The sequence below is a fragment of the Rhinolophus sinicus genome, chromosome 17 (genome assembly GCF_057876585.1).
Source record: "Rhinolophus sinicus isolate RSI-liver-muscle chromosome 17, RSI-T2T, whole genome shotgun sequence".
In the NCBI taxonomy this organism is placed as follows: domain Eukaryota; kingdom Metazoa; phylum Chordata; class Mammalia; order Chiroptera; family Rhinolophidae; genus Rhinolophus; species Rhinolophus sinicus.
Window position 1 is genome coordinate 25418986 of NC_142517.1, and position 15223 is coordinate 25434208.

Consider the following 15223-nt stretch of genomic DNA (forward strand, 5'->3'; position numbering starts at 1 on the left):
GATGGCCTGCAGTCGTGAACTGAACACCTCAAACATATTGTGTCTTTTAATCACCACAATAAGATGGATGTTACTAGAGCCTGATTTTTATGTATTTGGATGTAATGCATTATATAAGTTGTGTCCAAGGACACAGAGCTAAAAAGTTGCAGATCTAGACCTCTTCACCATCTCTCTGACTTCAAAGTCCATCCTCCTACCTTCTGCCAAAACAGTTTCTTCATCAGATCCTCATGGAGTCCTTTCTGTAGGCACTGCCAGAGGTATTGGCCATGGAATAATGAACAAAATCAACATGATCTTTCCCTTCATTCTCCTTCCTTACCTTTGGGGGCAGACCTATGTTTTGCTATTTTCCCTAAAATAGTATAGGAAATATCTTCTTGACTCCCTTCAGACTTGCTCTTCCCAAACAAGATGGCGTTCTGAGTGTTGTTGTCATATGTTCTCATTCATTTTCCTCAGAATCAAAGGAAGGGAGGTGGGGAATTAGTGTGGTAAAAGACATTTTTCCTGCTGTTTCTCTCAAAAATTGTTGGGAGTCCAGCCCTCACATCCAGCAAGCCAGGTTGAGGGCCCCTTTGTTGCTACAACAGCATATTCAGTGTTGCTGAGAATTGGCGTGTTCTGCTTCAGTGTGTTCACCCTCAGATGAAAAGTGAATCAGATTGACATTTTATGCTTCTGTTTTTAGGTCTTCCAATATTTGGTCATCTCTTGTCTGAAGTTTGTTTCACAGTAGACCTGCTTCCAGATTTTACACCTCCCAAGTAAGAAGGGGCTTGGCTTAGAACTTTCTCTTACATTCTGGCTGAGTTACAGTTGGGGAATTGGTTCAAGACAGAATATTTTCATTCTTTTCCACAGTCCATTCATGCTTATAGCTCTAGCTGTGGATATTGTTGGTGGCTTTCATATTTGTTTGTTTCTGCAATGTCTTTATTTCTTTTAATTACTAATGACACTTGTTGCACTGTGTTGAGAAACTATATAAATTAGGTTGAATTTGTGTCTTGATGAAAATCATTGGAAGTGTATATGAGGTTAAGATCTTTCTAAAAGTCAACATAGATCATTTTTATTGATTTTTTTTTTTTTTTTTTTTTTTTTTTTGGCTAGTTTTACTGACATCTGGGAAGGGAATTCTTGTAAATATAACCTTATGCCTACAAGTTTCCCACACATGTTTAAAAGAATAAATGGTTTGGAGAGAATTCAGCTGTAGCAAAGAAAGAAAAAGAATGAGACCAAGTCCCCCTAACAGGTGACTTAATGAAGAGGAAAATAAGAAAGTACGCACAGAGCTATTTTTAAATGAATGGGTTCAGATTTTCTGTTCGTGAAATTGAGATGAAAATACGATGTGAAAATAGAAATTTCCTGGCATATACCTGCAAATATGGATTTCATTCAAACTCTAGGGCTGACTTCAATAAGAAATGGGGAAAATCGAGCAAATTGAGGGAGTAGTAGAAAATCTTGGGAACCAGTTACAGAGGAGGAAGAGGAGCTGGACTCAGCAGAAGATATGCAAAGACAGCTAATGGAGTGCTACGCAATACTGTATTTCCTTTGAAATATTTCTTATTGAGTTTAATATCAAGAAATCCTTTCTCTCAATTACAGATCTTTCCTGCTATTGTTTCCTGCTCCTATTTCTTCATTTTCTACTTTATATGTGCTTTATTTTTCCCAATTAATTTTGGCATGTGTCCATTATTAAGCTCACATATCAATAAGGTAGCAATTCCCACTGAGTATCCCTATCAAAGCAAACTAAGTATTGTGCAATATAAAACCTCCATCATGGAATGAGCGTTAACAAACCATTTTCATAAGAAATGTCCTTACAGACAAATTTACGCTCAGTGATTAGTGCAGGAGTCTCATTCCTGAATTAAAAGGCATTATCATGCTATTTCTCACTTGATGCCTAGATACCTTTCACGCTGTTAATTCTCTGTCAGTAGCAATAGTTACTGCCAAGGTCTGCTGGTCACAGATGGGCTCTCCTACTCTCAGACCTTTACTCATTTATTCAACAGACCTTAATTAAGCCTCCATAACATAGTTTGCTAGGTGCTGAAAACAATTCAGAGATAATATCAAGAGTGTCTTTTTTCAAGAGATTACTGTTCAGGGATTATTAATAGTCATTAAAACCTAATTTTTTAAAATTTGTTTTCTTTTTATTGAGGTCTTTTGGTACCTCTAAAACCTATGTAGCAATGTAGAAATAACCATCATTTTGAAATGGAGAAAATCTGACTAATTTATCTAAAAGGGAAAAGAAGCATGAATTTAAGAATAAGGGAAACTAAACTCTGCCCTTTCAGATTAAATGCTTTTCTCCGAAGCAATATCTGGCTTTGATGCAGTCATCTTTGACAAATGTTAACCTAGAGAGTCAGTATGTCCTTCAATGACTGAGGATAATTTAAAAATATTATAATTACTGATTGATTTTTAAGTGAATAAACAGTACAAACCCTCATTTTGTACAGCATGATGCCAGATAAAAGAGAATTTTAAAAGTAATTATGATATAAATCAAGAACCAGAAATAGCATACAAAATAAATTTAAATACACTACAAAATACTTAATAGTTTACAAAGCATAACCATGAACATTACCTTATATTGTCAGGTAATTATAAGGTAATATCACATTATATTATAAGGTAATAGGTGATATACTATTCTTTCTTTTGAACTGGAATAAATACAATAGATCAGACAATCAAGACTAATATAGTGGGGCAGACTAAAATGCTACAAAGGACCAAGAAGGATGAAACCAATGTGGACTAGAGTAGTAGGAAAAGTTTCCTTAAATTGCTATGTATCGTTCCCTATTTACTTTATCTTGTAAAATTCTGTTTTCCCAGGTAGGTCCTATAGATGCTTCAATACTCATTCTTGGGCTCAGCTGTAGTGTGGATTTGAATGGACAATTAAGAGAGGAAAAGACACTATTTAAGGCCGGTGGATAGGAAACAAAATAAAATTCCTATAAAAATCACCATTGAAAGGCCTACAAAAGAGAGGTGAATATCTGACATTTCTTTCAGAGGCAGTTCCTCGTTTTCACTAACCCCACTGCCTGGATTCCTTTCTACACTGAGTATGTTGTGGCAAGGCTAATTTCTCATGGATGTTGTGTTCTGACCACAACTCCTGCCAGGAATCTTTTGTTCAGATCAACCCAGACAACAATTACGCACTCTGTGCACATGTTTAACTAGAACAGTGATCAGAAGAGACACTTTACTGCAAAATGGCTAATTTGGATAGGATGAGTGAACATTCCCTTGGTCCCTTTAATCCTCTTTGGGCCAAACAAAATAATCAAACACACATGCTTACGCAGCGGAAGTGCTTTGAAATGCCTCAGTTTTTGTGTGTTTTTATTATTTTTTTCAAGGACAGCTTGAACTATTGTATTTGAATGGTGATGGTGGTAGTTACTAAAATGCTGAGAGTCTGAGGTCATAACAGGTCTCTCCCAAGCCTCCCTTTCTCCTTCTCCTGTCTCTGTCTTCTTGTGTTGCATCTCAGGCCTCACGTGTACAGGTCACAGGTGTAGGTCAAAGAAGATCACCATTGGGAAATAAGAGAAGGATAAAGGAAATCTTACCATTTCTCAGCTCTTGTGTGTGGAAACACTTTACATTTCTTTAGTGAAGGGGGTGTATGGGTCAGTCTGTGCTCCTTTATTTGAACTTGATTCTGACAAGGCATTTAGACAAGACAAGAATTGGAATTTATTTGAATAGATGTGTCTATTTTTAATGTGTACACCCAATCACACTACATTTAAAACTTGAAATTAGCATATAAACTGGACACAGTGATGCCCTATTGCACTCTAGTTGTAAAAAAAAACAAAAACAAAAAAACAACCAATAAAGAATAGCCAGAGAATAAATATAAATTGTGTGGTAATTAACTGCTAAGTTGTGAATTAAAGCAATAAATAACCAATAATGTCATATTTATTTTTTCTCCTATGCAAATACATACTTTAAAAAAAAAAAACATTTCTGTTTGAATAACTATTCTACTCTCAGATTTATTACTGTCTTCCAAAATGAAAACCATCCAAATTTCAACATACAAGATTTAGCTGCAACAGCTGTACCACTGAAAAAATAGCAAATTCAAACCTACGATGAACATACTTGGCTAAACAGCATTTTCTTCATTGTTGGCTTTTGGTTGTTGTCATTTTGCCTGATTTGATTGGGACAATTGACATTCAGTATCTCAAAATTTCTAATCCTCTTTCACAGTCACTGAGTGAAAAGAGAAAAAGAAAGAAGTAATCCAAAACTATTCCAATAATGAAAGTAAAGAAATTCTGCAGGAGAAATAAAGTATTTTATAAACCAAGAAGGCAAAAGGCAAGAGGGTATAAAGAAACTGGCAAGACAAATTTGAAGTAGAAGAAAAAAATAATCAAAGTTATTATGTTGTTACAAAAATATATCAATAAAATAAAAGCAATGGCATAAGGAAATCAAAGGGAAAGGGAGAAATTCTAGAAATTCTGGTCAAGAGTTGCACAGGAAACAGAAGACACAGGTTTCAGCCTCACCTACCACTAACTGGTTGTGTGATTTTCTGTAGGATATTGAATCTCACTGGGTTTCACTTCCAACTCTGTAAAATCACTTTTGCCTCAGAGGTGTAAGATCACTTCAATTTCTCAAATTCTTTGAGAGAAGACATTTTTGCATCTCCTTGTTTCTCTTTTGTTTACTACTGAAAAATTAATAATAATAAACTTTCTACTTTTGACTGACTGAAAATAGCAAAGTGCTAATTTAGTACTGTCTGTTTTACAGGATTAAAATAGTTAACAAGCAGGATGGGTAAATGAGTCCTTGTTTCTCTAGGTCTAATTTCCTATAACTATTTACTAATTTCCTATAACTAATTCCCCTGAGTGTATGTGGCACACTGATCCACTAAGAATTCCTGATCGTGGACTTGTAGCCCAGTAATACTAAATATTTCTTTAATGCTCTCCGACAAAAATGAAAGCAAGAAAAGAGAGTGAGATTAATTTATCTGTAATAACTGAGAATCAAATACAAATTGAGGGCTGTGCTTATATAAGGGCAAAAGAAATTATTCAGTGTTTTTATGTTTTATAAATATATTTCTTCTACTTTGCTTTTAAATATTTCATTTAGTATTTACATTTTTGTTATAATTTATAACCAAAATGAGCTCATCCATCTAAATTGCTTACTAGAGTGTCTGGTACATGGTAAATGTTCAATAAATATTAGCTTATTATTATTAACTTGAAAATGTGTTCATATTTCAAAGCGTTTGCTTTCCATGTAAAAAGATGATTTAGCAAAGGCACATTTATATATTAGCAGGAAGGGTAGAAACCATTAAAATAATAAGGAAACATGGTTGGGAAAATAAAGGAAATAAGGATATATAAATTATTATTAAAAGGACATTTTTTTGCCATGATTTGTTTTATTCCCTGCTTTGTCATTAATTAGTGTACACACACACACACACACACACACACACACACACACACTTCACACTTTAGAAATCCATATCCACATTAGGAGGGAATAATTTTAAAAATTTATGAATTTTAAAAATTTTTAAAAGCTTGATTTATCACAAAAGGAACTATCTTTGGAGGCTACATTCTTTATTAGCATCTGTTTTTAAAAAGTTGCTTTATATTTTTGTTTAGAAGTGCATTTTCCCCCATTCCATTCAGAGGAAAATGGCAATGCTTCCTTTTGAACAGAAAGTGGGTATCTGACCAGATCTAGCTTTAAAAATAATGACATGAAGCCCCTTCAGTGTATATAAAGTTTCCCTCACGAGGGAGAAGTTCGTGGAGTGAGAACCACACTTGTGAGGAAAATCTTGTTCTGACTGGGAAAAGAGGACTATGACAGTTTCAGATGATTTAGAAGAATTGGGTGTCCTGATCTTTATTTATACATTTTAGTCCCAGAAAATGAAGATATGGCAACCACTAAGGCAGGTGAATGTGATTCAAACTCGTTCCTTAAATTAATAGAAAATTAGAGTAACAAAAAGCCACTTCTGCTATCCCAATGGTTCCAATAAGGACTGAGCAGCTCAAGCCTTTCAGAGGTGGGAGCACCGAGAAGCACTTAGTGCTGTCTCACTGATGGACTAGTTTAGGGAAAGATAGGCTATTAAACTCTGACTGCTTAAGATACTAATACCTCGGACGACCAGGAACCCATGAACACATCCAGTTCTAATGTTCTGCAAGACTCAAAGCCAACACATGAATGAAAGATGAAGTTCAGTCTTAAAGGACAGTGAGGAAGCCCAAAGATGGACTAATCAATGGTTGATATAGTTGACATGGGTATGAGAAAAGAGCCACATAATACTTTTCTTGATATTTCTTTAACTGTTACTATAAAGTTTACTAATCATTTGGTTTGCAGTTAAGAGAGTCTTGTATACGAGAGGCACTGTGTTGGGTAATAAGAAAATGTTGGATGACTTGAAGTTTCCTATCCAAATGGAGCTCAAAATTTTGTGGATTAAAAAAAAAAAAGAACGAAATTATTATAGCACTAGTGACGGGTGCTCCACATATCCAAGTGAGTACAGAGTAGAGTGGAAACAGTGCAGGGAGCAGCCCGCACTGCATAGCAAAGGTGGAGAAGGGGAGATCTGAGATGGACCTTAAAAGATGAGGAATTTTCTAGGCAGAGAAGAGGGAAGACGAGAATGTTCCACACAGAAGAAACAGCATACACAAAGTAAAAAGAGAAAAAGGGCAGAGACTATCTGGGGAAAGGTAAAAGGCCTGGAGTGAAGGACCTTTTGGAACTGTTGTGAAGAGACCAGTGCCAGGAGATGAGGCCGCTTGCTCGGCTAGATTGTGGGAAGCTTTGTAATTCCTGCTGAAGACTTTGAACTTCATCCTGTGGGCAAGACGGATGAGTTACAGTGAAGGATGTGGGTTTTTGAGAGATGGCACAGGTGACAATGAGCAGACTACAAGACAGAAATTAAAGATAAAAAGGACAGTTTGAGAGAGTCTTTCAATCATACATGTGAGAAATGACAAAGGCGTCGATTAAACAGTGTCAGGGAAATAGAGATAACAGGGAGTCCTTTGGGGGCTTAAATGATAGGACTTCACATGGAGGGTGAAGGAGAAAGAGCATCAGGGTGACTGGTTTCTATTTAGAGGGATGATGCTGCGTCATGAAGGGGATGCGGAGGGGGAGCAAGTGATGGGTTCCAATACACTCAGGTAGGGCTTGTGGCAGCAGTGGGAAATCCTGGTGATTTTTTCAGGAAGCCAAAAAAGATCCAGACTGGAGATCCAGATTGGGGGTTCAGTAGCTTGTGGGTGTTACTTAAAAGTTATGAGGGTGAATAAGATGACCCATGGAGCACGTGCCGGAAAAAAATCCCTAGAAAAGAGCCATGGAGAGAATCCTGGGATATACTGGAGGTGCCAGCAAGGAACCAAAGACAATAAGACCATGCTAGAAGCAGCACTCAGAGATGGGAGGAAAACTAAGAGTATATTTTGTCTAAAGCAGCATTTAAGAAATTGGATCATGTGCTATTATGTTAGTGTTATGTATCCAAACATGGGTTTATCTAATTTGTGGTCCCACAAAGCCATAACTCGATACCCCTACTCTTGTGGAAATAACTAAAATTGCAGGCATATCAGTAAGTTATTCTAGAACTAGATGAGCAATACAAAATCAATAAAGTGAAACCAATTTTTGCACACTATTAAATATTGACTGAATCCAGATTGATTTAAAAAAATGCATGGAATAAAAAAATTATTTTGTAGCATTAAAGATTAATGAAGGTATAGATGCTTAGTCCAAACAAATAACCCGAGCAATCAACATACAAAAGGGTCCAAATTACTAACATGCCACTTATTTTTCTCGGCCTCAAATACTACACAGTATAGATATTACCTTATCCTTCCCAGCCTTCACAACATGTACATGTACACATGTATATACACACACAAAGGATAATGCAGAATGTGCTACTTTATACACACTTAAGAACATCAAGGTAACTATTTAGCCAGTAAAACTTAAATGAGGTCTCTCTTGCTTCTACTTACAAAGGAACAACATCATTGCACCACACTCATAAACAGCATGTGTTTTCTCTATCAGTAAATACATGTCATATGTCAAAATAAACTGGCCAAGAAAATGTAAATAAATGATTCAGTACCACCCATTACCAGTACTAGAAAACAACTCAGAGCATGCAACTCAGAGTACAACTCCTCCATACAGACTGTGAGTCAGGAACACCAGTTTTTCACATGATGGGTGGCATGTGCTGTAATGAGAAACTGGGGAATGGAGGGAAAGCTGTAAGGTGGATGGGTGCCATCACATCTGTGCTCTCAGACTCACCGTGACATTTGGAGACGTCCTGCTTTGGGGTCTGTGTTCTCCACATAGAAGTATAAAGCTCCTCGGGGATAAAAACAACTCCATATTCACCTTATTCACCTTTTTACCTCAATACCTGACAGAACTTAAACAACAAACAAATCCATTAGGCTGAATCAATGTATAGACCTCATAGGTATATCAAGAACCATGATAAATAGGATGAGGAGAGCATAACATAACTGTTCACCATACCTGGGAGATGATTCAATTGATCTAAACCAGTGAGGCACTGTGGGTGTCCATGGGAAGCTCAGAGAAGAAATAAGATGAATCATAGACAGTGAGGAGGGAATGTTCTTTCCTCAAGCAGAGAAGAGAACAAAGAGTGAGTGTTGTCACTTAAAAGGACAGGAGCTCAGCTGGGAAGAGGACCCTTGCTCCAGCCATAGTGTACAAGGAAATGCCATACTTTCCACTAACCAACATGTTTCCAGGCATGCTTGACATTAAATTCTAGACTTATCTTTGTGACATTTCCAGTTATTTTTTGAACATAGTTCCTCTGACTTTATAAGTCATGGGAAGCTGTCAGCAAATAACACTGTACCTGACACGTGGTGGATATCATAAAAACTATTGAGTAAATATATTTGAATTTTTCCTCTCAGACTAGTTCTTACACGACATAGGCTATTATGAACTGTGGCTGAGAACTGGCCACGTGTCATTCTTGATTGAGTTCAAGCCAGGACAATAAAAATACTACTAGTACTTTTAATAACAACCACCACCAACATTTTGATAGTGCCAGACACTGTTTTAGGTTCTTCATATGAATTAACTCGTTTAGGCTTCACTAATAATCCTATGGATAACTATTATTTTTATGCCAATTTTGTAGAAGGTTCCTGAAGGAACTATAAGGCTACTACAATGGTAGCAATTTAAAAAGTTCACGATTTTGTGATAGAAGTCAGGCTTAATAATCATGCCTTAAGCGCTAAAATATTTGGGAACTAACCCATTTGATGGAGGAAAGAAAATTACCAATATCTGGTCAAGATGACAGCTCCTCACTTCTAAGATTTGGCGTCACATCTTAGGGAGTGCTGGGGTGAATCTAAAACTTACAAGGGCAGGACTAGAATAAGCAAAGGCTGACTGACAAAAGTAATTTTAAAGTTCTTCAAGTCATGTATTTAATCCCTTTTGGAGTTTGAGAACTTGCAGTTACCTGGACTCAGACATGTATACAGCGAAATTTCTAATGCAGCATTGAAATTCAGATCAATGTTTCAAGTGACATAGGAGATTATCCAGTTCAATTCAGATATATTCTCTCTACCATGAACACCTCAAGTCAGTGAGTTTTCTTTATATCTAGAAAGAGTGAGAATAATTAATTACAGTTTTACTGATCTAATAACGTCTAATAAATAGATGAGGTATGTGACAGGGTAAGGGGACTCCCACAACCTGGTAATTAACCAAAATTTAATTTTCTCGGAAGGTGATGCTAGAGCAGGAGGGGAATCTGAGGCTTTAATCTGCCAAGTTGCATGGAACCTGTGAATCTTCTGAAACTCTAAGCAATGGTTTAGGTTCCTGTGTTCTTTTGGTTTTTGTTTTTTATAGGAAGAATATCCTTAGCTTTTGTTTAATTGCTGAAGCAGTCAGGAACCCAGAAAAGGTTAAGAATCACAGGTATAAATATAGTAAGTTAGAATTAAGAAATTTTTCACTATTTATTCTATTTACTAAACTTTCCACACTGAATTGAAGGGATACCAAAAACTGTTTGCACCAGACAGAGGTTACACTGATCATTATTACCATTTGTGTTCTTTTCTTAGAAAATACAAAGTCTGACAATTAAGTTCATGAACTCATGCTAGGAAAAGTGCTACATACTACATTGCTGAATATCACTACGGTCACCTTCGAAGTACTCCCCTTGGGATACTATGCACAGATGCCAGTGCCCAGTCCACTCATCAAAGCAATTTGGAAACTCTTTTTCTGGAATGGCCATCAGAGCTGTCATCGTATTACCCTTGATGTCCTGAATGTCATCAAAACGTCTTCCTTTCAGTATTTCCTTTATCTTCAGATAAACAAAGAAGTCATTGGGGGCCAGGTCAGGTGAGTAGACAGGGTGTTTCACTAGTTACTTGTTTACTGGCTAAAAACTTCCTCACACACAGTGCCCTGTGAACTGGTGCATTGATGTGACGAAAGAGTCATGAATTCTTGGCAAAAAGTTCAGGTAATTTTCATCCAATTTTTTTCAAACAGCCTTTTCAGAACTTCCAAATAGTCAACTTGGTTAACTGTTTGTCCCGTTGGTACAAATTCATAATGAATAATCCCTCTGCTGTCAAAAAAGTTTAGCAATATCATTGCAACAAGTTCGCGAACTTAATTTTCCAACCTCGTATACATTCATATTTTAGTGGAATGCATCATAATAACTGGATGAGAACCTGTCCCTGATGTCAGATCCTCGGGTCCAAACCCCAGATGGACTTCTTTCTAGCTTTATAAACTGGAAGAAGTCACTTAACATCTCTCTTGCTCAATCTTCTCATCAGGGAAAATGAGTAATATAACAATAGCATCTACCTCCCACTGCTGTTGAGAAGATTAAATTACATTGTTTACAAAGCCCTTATCAAAGAACTTGGCACTAAAGAAATGGAAGCTATTGTGGTTATGATTGTACAGTTGGGATATGCTACGTTTAAAAGATAGTTTTCCCCAATTTGCAAGATTTTTTTCACAGATTGATGATGGCTCAGCTGTCAGTCATAAAGAACTAAGCCTCTACCTATATTTACTTTATTGTCCTTTCGATTATTTTGTTAGATACTAAGAAATCTACCATTCATAAGCTGCTTTTGTTTTCCAGTGGTAACTTGTTGCCACGTTTTTGCCAAGTTTCCTCAAATGTGAATTGTAATTTAAAGTAAAATTTGAAACTCTTGGCACCTACATGCCCTTATACTTGGCAAAATAGAACTTTCTATTCTTAAGAAAAAAGGCTCAAAGAATTCCTTTGAGTTTTTACAAAACAACATGTGTGCGAGTAAGGAATTAGGTAAAGCAAAAATAAATAATTAAATTTCTTTCAGATCCTTCGTTTTTGATTAGAGGTGAAACATTTCCTAAACATTGAGTTAGTTCTCTGAATTTTTAAGGGTGAGATGCGTCAAAAACAAAAAGAAAAGAATTAAAACATTTTCCCAATGTTGGTTCATTGGAAAGTGAGTTATGGTTTGTCTTCGGATTTACCTACAGAGAACAGGAAGGGAGTTATTTATGCATTGGATTCACTCATTCCTAAAGAGCTCACAGGCTGCCTGCCTTAAAATGGTTGTCCACAGAGACACAGAAAGGAAGACCGTGTGAAAATGGGGGCAGAGAGATTGAAGTTATATAAAAAATATTGGGCAATATTTGGGGAGACTTCCTTGTTTTTCTACTGTTATTAATTAAGCCTCCCAAATGCTTACACTCTTGTATTTTGTGAAAATGCCTCTGTATTTGGAAGTTAAGCTGAGGACATGTAGATCAGAAAACACAATCATTGCAACATTGAAGGCTTCCTTTATTTTTCCAAGCGACTGATAACAAGTGCAAAATTACACTTGTCTTCTTAGAGAAGCACAGTAAACTGAGAGGACAATGAATTCTCAAAAAGCCAATTTTAGCTCTGTTCTCCATAAATAAAATAGCTTTTGCTTTTGATCATTTCTGGCATGAAAGGTCCTAAATTGCCCCAAATAAGCTTCATAGATCTACAGGGCTAGTGGAATTCACTACAAATAATTTAGTCTATCTCCCAGTTCCTAGGCTGAAAAAATTTCTAAGCCACTCAGAATTACCAGTATTCTCCCCAAAAATGTAATTTTTAGAGATTTGTTTAATAACACATTCTAGGAAATAAAATCCACTCAGATATATCATATTCTCTTTTATCTTGCCATCTATGAAATGTCATCCTTTAACTGTTAAAGCTCCTTAAGTGAATATCTAGTTGTTGTTTTTTTTTCCAGGCCTTCCAATACAAATGTCAAATTATTTATTATGTTGAATAGAATTATTTTGTGTGCATAGGTACATTTTTGTGCACAAATTACCTATTACTACAAAAATACTGTTTTCTAACTGTGGCAATTAATGATCCCAGCAATCTTGGAGTGATCTGTTGTTCCATTTGCAGGGTAGAAAAGACAAACACTTCTAATTAATAGTGCCAACCTCCTTTTTAGTCCCCTTAAAATTAACTCGAATGAGCACTTATTAAATGCCTACTATGGGTAAGCACCCTACCGTCTGCTTTCACACATGCAAAAAATATATAAACTGTCTTGAATGAGATTATGTTAAATATTAGGTTGGTGCAAAAGTAATTTCGGTTTTTGCAATGATTTTTAACCTTTCAAACCGCAATGACTTTTGCACCAACCTATAATAAGACTATATACTCCATAATTATGAATGACATCAATGCACAATGAGGAAAGTATAGGCTTCAGTGAAAATTTGCATGAGATGGCCAAACATGCTTCTGACTTTGAATTTTGAAATAAAAATGACATAAAAAATATGTTCACAAATGTTTATTATAATCAATATTAATTAATTAATGTTCGCCAAAAAGAAATTTTCAGATCAGTTTGCAAAAATTTCCAAGAGGTCAAATAGAGGTCTAATGAGTACACCCGAAGACCAAAATACAAAATATATAAATAAGCTTGGTTATGACCAAAGCACATAGGATTGAATGAAGTATGTCTAATATTGAGGAGACAGAAAAATCAACTTTGATTATTTGGACTTTTCAAACTAAAAAAAAAATAAAGATTGAGAAAGGATGTGATAGTTACACAGAGACCCTAGAACCAAGCTCACATGTTAGAAACCACCACATCTTCCCTCATACAATAATAAACTTTAAAATCACCAAAAAATTGAAATATAAATGACCCCTTCTACTAAGCCATGTAGGTGCAAAGTAAAAATTCAAGTAGCTATTCAAGTAGTTTAGGAACATAATACAGCCACACTTTTCTAAGGATCCTGCTGTTTAAGTCACTACACATTTTCGCCATCTCTTCTCTCTGTTCTCTCTCCATATATACCCTCTTGACAACCACTTCTATTAACAGCTCTGCAGAATGCCAAGATCTGTGGCCCCATCCTGACATGTCTCCAGCACTAATCCAGAAACCTGCCCCACATTTCCATTTGCATAGCCAATCTACACAAGCTCAGTATGCACCAAATTGACTATATGTCATCCCTCGCACTTATGCTCCTTCGAATGTACATCCTAATTTGGTTTACGGCACCATAAAAATATCAGTATTCACATTCAAATTAGACACCAAATGGTATTGATTCTAGAACTGGCAGATCTAGAATACATGCTCACTCCTCTGACTTCACTCTCACCATCATAATCCAAGCTCTTCTTATCTTCCCTTGCCTTTACAACTACTTCCTACTTCTTTTTCTTCTTTGTACTGTTAAATCCCTCATCTGACATTTACAGTTGCATCTACCTTTACAGCCTTACCTCTTAAGCTATTGTTTAATGAATACTGGCTTTGTAAATCAATCCCTTCTCACATTGTGGAGTGAGCACACCACTCCCCTTCCCCATCTTACAGCATGTGCTTCTACTGTATTCTAGTCATGTGGTTTGAACAACAACCATCCTGCTATAATTGATTTTACAGAGGAAATCTTGAAGAGTATAAAGCTAGCTTAGAGTGTCTCTTAATTCAAGTTTTAGTTGTGTTTTTTTGCAACCAAAAGTGTCTCTGTTACATAGCCTAAACTCTAGTTAGAATGACAACATTCAGTGTAAAAGCTCGGTTCAATGCCGTCTTGTCCAGAAGAGGTCCCTGAATCTCTTGGCTGTATATAACTAACCTGCTCCGATGTAATAGTTTATTTACATCTCTCTTGTGGCATGCTCCAGTTTTTTTCTAACTTCTGTAATAATATTAGTATGTGTGTATAGCTTTCTCCTTTTCTAGGCTCTTTGGCGGTAAGACTTTGTCTATAATAAACACCCAATAAATATTTGTTGAATAAATGACCGATTGGCTGGATGAAGAAAACAATTTTTGCAAAGGATTCTCTAAGGATTTCTGTTTTTCAACCAGATGTTTGGCATTGCATAGACACTTCCGGAAAGGAAATAAATTAGTTGCTAATAAACTATGTTTACTCTCAGCTTTCATTCAAATCATTGTGAACCAGTCATATCACCACAATGTTCTAGCTGCATGTTTGTACTTCCTCAACTTTCACAGCCAAACACCTGCAGTTAACCAAGCACACATACCAAAGTATTTTTAACATGACTCAAACTGATCTGGGGAGTTGACAACTTCTCAACATCCAGCTGAATACCAAACTAAATGTCAATATTTTCACAGAGATTCCTTTAACAACATAGGAAAGCCTGAGTTTTCTCTTATTTCATTAAGCAGTGCACTGGCCTGGGTAAGCCTGACCGTATCCCTTCCACGGGGTTAATAACATGGACATCTCGATGGTGGATACACTGAAAGGATCTGAAAGTCCTAGTTTTTATTTTTCAAATGCTGTACATGAAGGTTTTTGACCTATTATTGTGCCAGACAACTAGACTGAAAGAAAATGCAACTGATCTTTAGCTCCTATAGTCTCTCTCACAAATTCTTCTTCCATTTCAATCAATGGATTTCAGCTGAAAAAATGCTACTAAAATTATTTTTCCCTTTAGAGCAGTAGTAATACC

General features: G+C 36.2%; 1 long non-coding RNA gene across 1 annotated transcript in view; it reads left to right on the forward strand.

The window, feature by feature from the left end:
* LOC141570486 (uncharacterized) overlaps positions 1 to 15223 on the forward strand; it is a 76897-nt gene that overhangs the window by 47687 nt on the left and 13987 nt on the right. Inside the window, exons 3-4 of the long non-coding RNA XR_016019666.1 lie at positions 695 to 770; positions 10281 to 10569. This is a non-coding gene — a long non-coding RNA (uncharacterized LOC141570486). The remainder of the gene's footprint in view (positions 1 to 694; positions 771 to 10280; positions 10570 to 15223) is intronic.